Genomic DNA, 7,371 nt, shown 5'->3' on the forward strand with positions numbered 1-7,371 from the left:
CACTGCCTGGCCATTTTTTTTTAATGACTGAGTAATACTCCATTGTGCAAACGTACCACATTTTCTTTATCCAGTCTTCTGTTGAGGGACGTCTAGGTTGTTTCCAGTTTCTGGCTATTATGAGTAGAACAGCAATGAACATGGGTGAACAAATGCCTCAGTGGTAGGTTGACGTTGACGAGTCTTCTGGGTATATGCCCAAGAGCCAGCGCTTGGAGTAGAATGATTCCCATCTTCCTGAGAAACCACCACACTGAGTTCCACAGTGGCTGTACAATTTTGCACCCCCTCCAGCAAGAGATAAGCGTTCCCTTTACTCCACATCCTCCCCAGCATGAGCTGTCACTTGTTTTATTGATCTTAGCCATTCTGACAGGTGTAAGATGAAAATTTCAAAGCGGTTTTGATTTGCATTTCCTTGATGGCTGAGGATGTTGAACATTTCTTTACGTGTTTCTCAGCCTTTTTCAGGTTTCCTCTTTTGAGACTTCTCTGTTGTGGTGGTTTGAATAAGAGGACCCACATGGACTCATATATTTGAATGCTTAGTTGCCAGGAAACGCCACTATTTGACAGGATTGGAAGGATTAGGAGGTGTGGCCTTGTTGGAGGAAGTGTGTCACTGAGGGTGAGCTTTGAGATCTCACAAACCCAAGCCAGGCCCAGTAGATCTTCGCTTCTCCCTCTCTTCGCCTACAGATCAAGATGTAGCTCTTAGCCATTTCTCCAGTACCATGGTTGCCTGCTGCCGTCCTCCCTGCTGCCGTCCTCCCTGCTGCCGTCCTCCCTGCTGCCGTCCTCCCTGCTGCCGTCCTCCCTGCTGCCGTCCGTCCTCCCTGCTGCCGTCCGTCCTCCCTGCTGCCGTCCGTCCTCCCTGCTGCCGTCCTCCCTGCTGCCGTCCTCCCTGCCGTCCGTGCTCCCTGCTGCCGTCCTCCCTGCTGCTGTCCTCCCTGCTCTCCGTGCTCCCTGCTGCCGTCCTCCCTGCTCTCCGTGCTCCCTGCTGCCGTCCTCCCTGCTATCCGTGCTCCCTGCTGCCGTCCTCCCTGCTGTCTGTCCTCCCTGCTGTCTGTCCTCCCTGCTGTCCGTCCTCCCTGCTGCCGTCCTCCCTGCTGCCGTCCGTCCTCCCTGCTGCCGTCCTCCCTGCTATCCGTGCTCCCTGCTGCCGTCCTCCCTGCTGCCGTCCTCCCTGCTGCTGTCCGTCCTCCCTGCTGCCGTCCTCCCTGCTGCCGTCCGTCCTCCCTGCTGCCGTCCTCCCTGCTGCTGTCCGTCCTCCCTGCTGCCGTCCTCCCTGCTGTCCGTCCTCCCTGCTGCCGTCCTCCCTGCTGCCGTCCTCCCTGCTGCTGTCCGTCCTCCCTGCTGCCGTCCTCCCTGCTGCCGTCCGTCCTCCCTGCTGCCGTCCTCCCTGCTGCTGTCCGTCCTCCCTGCTGCCGTCCGTCCTCCCTGCTGCCGTCCTCCCTGCTGCCGTCCTCCCTGCTGCCGTCCTCCCTGCTGCCGTCCTCCCTGCTGCTGTCCTCCCTGCTGCTGTCCGGCTTCCCTGCTGCCGTCCTCCCTGCTGCCATCCTCCCTGCTGCCGTCCTCCCTGCTGCCGTCCTCCCTGCTACCGTCCTCCCTGCTGCCGTCCGTGCTCCCTGCTGCCGTCCGTGCTCCCTGCTGCCGTCCTCCCTGCTGCCGTCCTCCCTGCTGCCGTCCGTCCTCCCTGCTGCCGTCCGTCCTCCCTGCTGCCGTCCTCCCTGCTGCCGTCCTCCCTGCTGCCGTCCTCCCTGCTGCCGTCCGTCCTCCCTGCTGCCGTCCGTCCTCCCTGCTGCCGTCCGTCCTCCCTGCTGCCGTCCATCCTCCCTGCTGCCGTCCTCCCTGCTGCCGTCCGTCCTCCCTGCTGCCGTCCTCCCTGCTGCCGTCCTCCCTGCTGCCGTCCTCCCTGCTGCCGTCCTCCCTGCTGCCGTCCGTGCTCCCTGCTGCCGTCTGTCCTCCCTGCTGCCGTCCGTCCTCCCTGCTGCCGTCCTCCCTGCTGCCGTCCTCCCTGCTGCCGTCCTCCCTGCTGCCGTCCTCCCTGCTGCCGTCCGTGCTCCCTGCTGCCGTCTGTCCTCCCTGCTGCCGTCCGTCCTCCCTGCTGCCGTCCTCCCTGCTACCGTCCTCCCTGCTGCCGTCCTCCCTGCTGCCGTCCGTGCTCCCTGCTGCCGTCCTCCCTGCTGCCGTCCTCCCTGCTGCCGTCCGTCCTCCCTGCTGCCGTCCGTCCTCCCTGCTGCCGTCCTCCCTGCTGCCGTCCTCCCTGCTACCGTCCTCCCTGCTGCTGTCCTCCCTGCTGCCATCCTCCCTGCTACCGTCCTCCCTGCTGCCGTCCTCCCTGCTGCTGTCCGTCCTCCCTGCTGCCATCCTCCCTGCTGCTGTGCTCCCTGCCATGATATTAGACTAAACCTCTGAAACTGTAAGCAAGCCCCTACTTAAGTGCTTTTTTATTTTTTATTTTATGTGCATTGGTGTTTTGTCTGCATGTCTGTCTGTGTGAAGGTGTTGGATCCCCTGGAACTGGGGTTACAGACAGTTGTGAGCTGCCATGTGGTTGCTGGGAATTGAACTCTGGTCCTTTGGAAGAGCAGCCAGTGCTCTCAACCTCTGAGCCATCTCTCCAGCCCCACATGCTTTCTTTTATACGAGTTGCTTTGGCCATGGCGTCTCTTTACAGCAATAGAAGAGTGACTCAGATCTCTGCTTAGCTCTGTTCCCCATTTTTAATTGGATTGTTTTCTTGATATCTAGGCCATTTTTTAGTTTATTATATATTTTGGATATTATCCCTTCATCAGATGTGTAGTTGGTAAAAATCTTTTCCCCCTTATAGAGGCTCTTGCTTTATCCAAATGACAGTGTCCTTTACCATGCAAGTTTGTGTTTATGAGACCCCATTTATTAATTGTTGATCTCAGTATGTACACTGATGGTGTTCTGTTCAGAAATTCTTTTCCTATGCCAATAAGTTCAAGGCTATTTCCCACTTTCTCTTCCATCAGGTTCATCTGGTTTTATGTTGAGATCTTTGATCCATTTGGAGTTGAGTTTTGTGCAGGGTGATAAGATAATGGATCTATTTGCATTCTTCTACATGCAGCCATTCACTTTGACCAGCATCATTTGTTGAAGATGCTGTCTTTTATCTAGTGGTCCCGGCTTCTTTATAAAAAATCGGGTTGAGAGAGCCAGACAAGTATCACAACAGGCCCCTAATAACTCAGTTAAGAATGAGGCCTCAGTTCACAAGCAAAGGGGAATCAATCACCAATGTTCCTGGCAGTGGACTAGGAGAATTGCTTGTATGCCTGGGCCAACTCCTTTTCCCCCTCCCCAGGTACCTCAAGGCAATAACCAAATAAGAACAAGGCCTGGGACTTGTCCAGACTTGCCCAAGAATGGAAAAGCTATAGCCTTAGCCCACCCCTGCTAGCCCTAACCAATTAGAAATGTACTAATATGATTGGCACTTGCATAAGCCAATCCTAGGTAGAATGATCACACTGTTTTTAGAATTCCTTTAGTTGTCTATAAAAGAGCCTGCAAGCGTTCCTTGGGGGTCTTTGCGTTTGTTTTGGATGTGTGTGGCCATAGCATGCTGGTACCTTTATTCTCGAGATAGTAAATGCTCTTGTTGATTGCGTCATGTCTGGTGGTCTTTTTTGGGACTTCTCGTGGACCCTAACACAGGTGTCCATAGGCATATGGGTTTATGTCTGGGTCTTCAGTTTGATTCCATTGATAAACATGTCTGTGTTTGTATCAATACCATGCTGTTTTTATTACTGTAGCTCTATAGTATAACTTGAAATTGAGGGTGTTGATACTTCCTGCAGCTTTCTTAGTATTCAGGATTGTTTTAGTTGTGTTTCCACATGAAGCTGAAAATTGCCCTTTCAAGATCCGTGAAGAATTGTGTTGGAATTTTGATGGGGATTGCATTGAATCAGTAGATTACTTTTGGTAGGATGGCCATTTTTACATATTAATCTTTATCGATTCATGTACATAGGATTTCATCTTCTGATATTTTCATTTCCTTTCTCCAGTGTCTTAAAGTTTTGTTTTGTTTTGTTTTGTTTTGAGTTTTTTGAAACAGGGTTTCTCTGTTTAGCTTTGTAGGCTGTCATGGAACTCGCTCTGTAGACCAGGCTGGCCTCAAACTCACAGAATACAAGTTTTTTTCACTTGCTTGGTAATATCATTTGAAGCTATTGTGAAAGATGTTTTCCTTGGTTTCTTTCTCAGCCTGTTTGTCATTGTATATGGGAGAGCTGCTGATTTTTGTGAGTTAATTTTGTATCAAGCTACTTTGCTTATAAAAAAAAAAGAAAAGAAATTATCAGCTATGAGTTTCCCAGTGGAATTTTTGTTTTGTTTTATTTTTGTTTTTGTTTTTTTTGAGACAGGGTTTCTCTGTGTAGTTTTAGTGCCTGTCCTGGATCTCTCTCTGTAAACCCGGCTAGCCTCGAACTCACAGAGATCCTCCTGGTTCTGCCTCATGAGTGCTGGGCATATGCATTTAAAGGCATACACATACACTGCCGCCGCCATCACCACCACCACGCCCCAATGGAATTTTTAAGGTCACTATCATATCATCTTCAAATAAAGATACTTTGACTTCCTCCTTTCCAGTTTGTCTCCCCTTGATCTCCTTCACTTGTCTTTTATTGCTCTAGTTAAATCTTGGAGTACCATGTTGAATAGGTACGGAGAGAGTGAACCACCTTGTCTTGTTCCTGATTTAGTGGAATTGCTTTGAGTTTCTCTCCACTTAGTTAATGTTGGCTATGGGCTTGCTGTAAACTGCCCTTATTATGTTGAGGTGTGTCCCTTGTATCCATAATCTCTCTAGGACTTTTATCATGAAGGAGTGCTGGCCTTTTCTGTGAGATGATCATGTGTTTTTTGTCTTTCAGTTTGTTTACATGGTGGATTACATTAATCAATTTACAGCATTTCTCTGTGTAGGCCTGGCTGTCTTGGAACTTACTCTGTAGACCAAGATGGCCTCAAGCTCAGAGATCTGCCTGCCTCTGCCTCCCCAGTGCTGGGATTAAAAACGTATGTTACCACCACCTGGTATAGATAACCTCTTAGGGTTGCAGTTTTCCTGCTAGGGCCTTCTGTAGGGTTGGGTGTATAGATAGAAAAATTGCTTAAACTTGGTTTTATGGCTTTCTCCATCTACTATGATGGAAAATTTTGCTGGGTATAAATAGTCTGGGCTGCTGTCTGTGGTCCTCTGTTGTACTTTATATGTTATTTGGTCTTTTTCTCTTGCAGTTTTTAATATTCTCTGTTCTTTATACTTAGTGTTTTGATTAGTATATGCCAAGAGGATTTTCTTTTCTGGTCTAGTCTATTTGGCGTTCTGTAAGCTTCTTGTATCTTGATAGGCACCTCCTTCTTTAGGTTAAGGAAATTTTCTTCTATGATTTTGTTGAAAAATGTGTCTGTGTGACATGGGTTTCTTCTCCTTCCTCTATTCCTATTATTTGTAGATTTGATCTTTTTAGTGTTCTAGATTTCCTGGATGTTTTGTGCCAGGATTGTTTTAGATTTAACATTTTCTTTCACTGAGGTATTCACGTCTTCTGTCATGTCTTCAATACCTGAGATTCTCTCTTCCACTCTTGTATTTTGCTGGCAAGGTTTGCCTCTGAGATTCCTGTTCAAATTCCTAAATTTTTCATTGCCATATTTCCCTCAGTTTGGGTTTTCTTTATTTATTCTTTTTCCATTTTCTGGTCTTGAACTATTTTTGTTTGTTTTCTCATTTTCTTCCATTGTTGGTATTTTCATAGATTTAGGGATTTATTGATTTCCTCTTCAAGGACCTCTATCATATTCACAGAGGCTATTTTAAGGTCTTTTTCTTGTGCTTCAGCTGTGTTGAAATACTCAGGGCCTGCTGTGGTAGGGTTGCTGGGCTCTCGTGGAAATGTGTCCTGGCTGTTACTCTGTTTTTACACAGATGTCTAGACATTTGGGATTGGAAAGGTTATCATTCTAGGTGCTGATAACGGGTCTTGTCTTTGTTGGGCGGGTATTTGTTCTTGGTTTCTGTTGCCCTCTCTAGTTCTTAGGAGAGTGTTGGCCTCTTCTCAGGTCCTGATTAGGTGTGGCCACTGGTGGTTCCAGGTAAAATGTGTTTATGGGTATTGGAAGCTGACACTTAGGAATGGAGATGGGGGCGGGGCGGGGTGAGGGAGTCCACAGGGGGGAGGAAAGCAGGGTGTTCACCAAGGTCTATTTAGACTCCTGGGAGTGGGGACAGAGTGTGGTGATAATATTGTATACCCTAATAAAATTTACCTGAAGATCAGAGAGACAAAACAAGCCACTAGATTAAACATAGAAGCCAGACAGTGGTGGCACACACCTTTAATCCTAGCACTTGGGAGGCAGAGATCCATCCGAATCTCTGTGAGTTCAAAGCCACCCTGGACTACATGAGATTGACTCAAGTCTAGGAGAGAAACAGCTAGACAGTGGTGGCAGACACCTTTAATCCCAGTACTTGGGAGTCACATGTCTTTAATCCCAGCACTAGGAAGACTGAGACAGGAAATGGCATGGCTGGGCAGAGAAAGGTATATAAGGCATGAGGAGACAGTCTTTCAGCTGAGGAAAACTTTTCATGCTGAGGAGTCCTCGAGGTAAGAGTTGGCTTGTTCCTTTGTCTCTCTGATCTTTCAGCATTCACTCCAATATCAGGCTCTTGGGTTTTTATTAAAAGACTGTTTAGAATTTGTGTTACAACAGAGAATGAGGAGAAGCCACAACAGGTCTGTTACAAAGTTGGGAATGAGATTGGGGGGATTGGATTTGCAAGAATGGAGGGGGAGATGAAGCTCTGCCCTGAGCTACTTGCTTCCATTAGAGTAGCCTATGGGTTCCCAGGGAGTGCCCGCTGGGAAGGTGGGATAAAGCACTGAGTGGGGGGAGGGGGCCCGGAGGGGAAGATCTGTGTGATCCACTGGAGTTGGGGGAAGGGATGAGACTAGGAGATTGGGTTTGGAGGAACTGAGGGACTGGAGTGCATACCTAGCATTTTTTAATGTGGGTTCTGGGACTGAACTCAGGTCCTTACACTTGCCCAGCAAGTATTTTACTGAGCCATCTCCCCAGCCCTTGCCAGGGTTTTCACAGCAAAGTTTTCCTTAGTTACAAAGAATGTCAGCATGTATTTTCCTTCTATAGTACAATGATTACTATGGGGCTCGGGGCTCCTATTCAAACAGAGACCATCTGACGTAAAGCTTGGCTTCATACTGAAAAAGCCAGTCAGTCTCCCTAAATTGTTTTTGGTCATGTGCTGATGTTGCATGTATGCACCTCTGCTTTCCCAGAGAAACTGTT

Source organism: Peromyscus maniculatus, chromosome 8 (assembly GCF_049852395.1).
Source record: "Peromyscus maniculatus bairdii isolate BWxNUB_F1_BW_parent chromosome 8, HU_Pman_BW_mat_3.1, whole genome shotgun sequence".
NCBI lineage: Eukaryota > Metazoa > Chordata > Mammalia > Rodentia > Cricetidae > Peromyscus > Peromyscus maniculatus.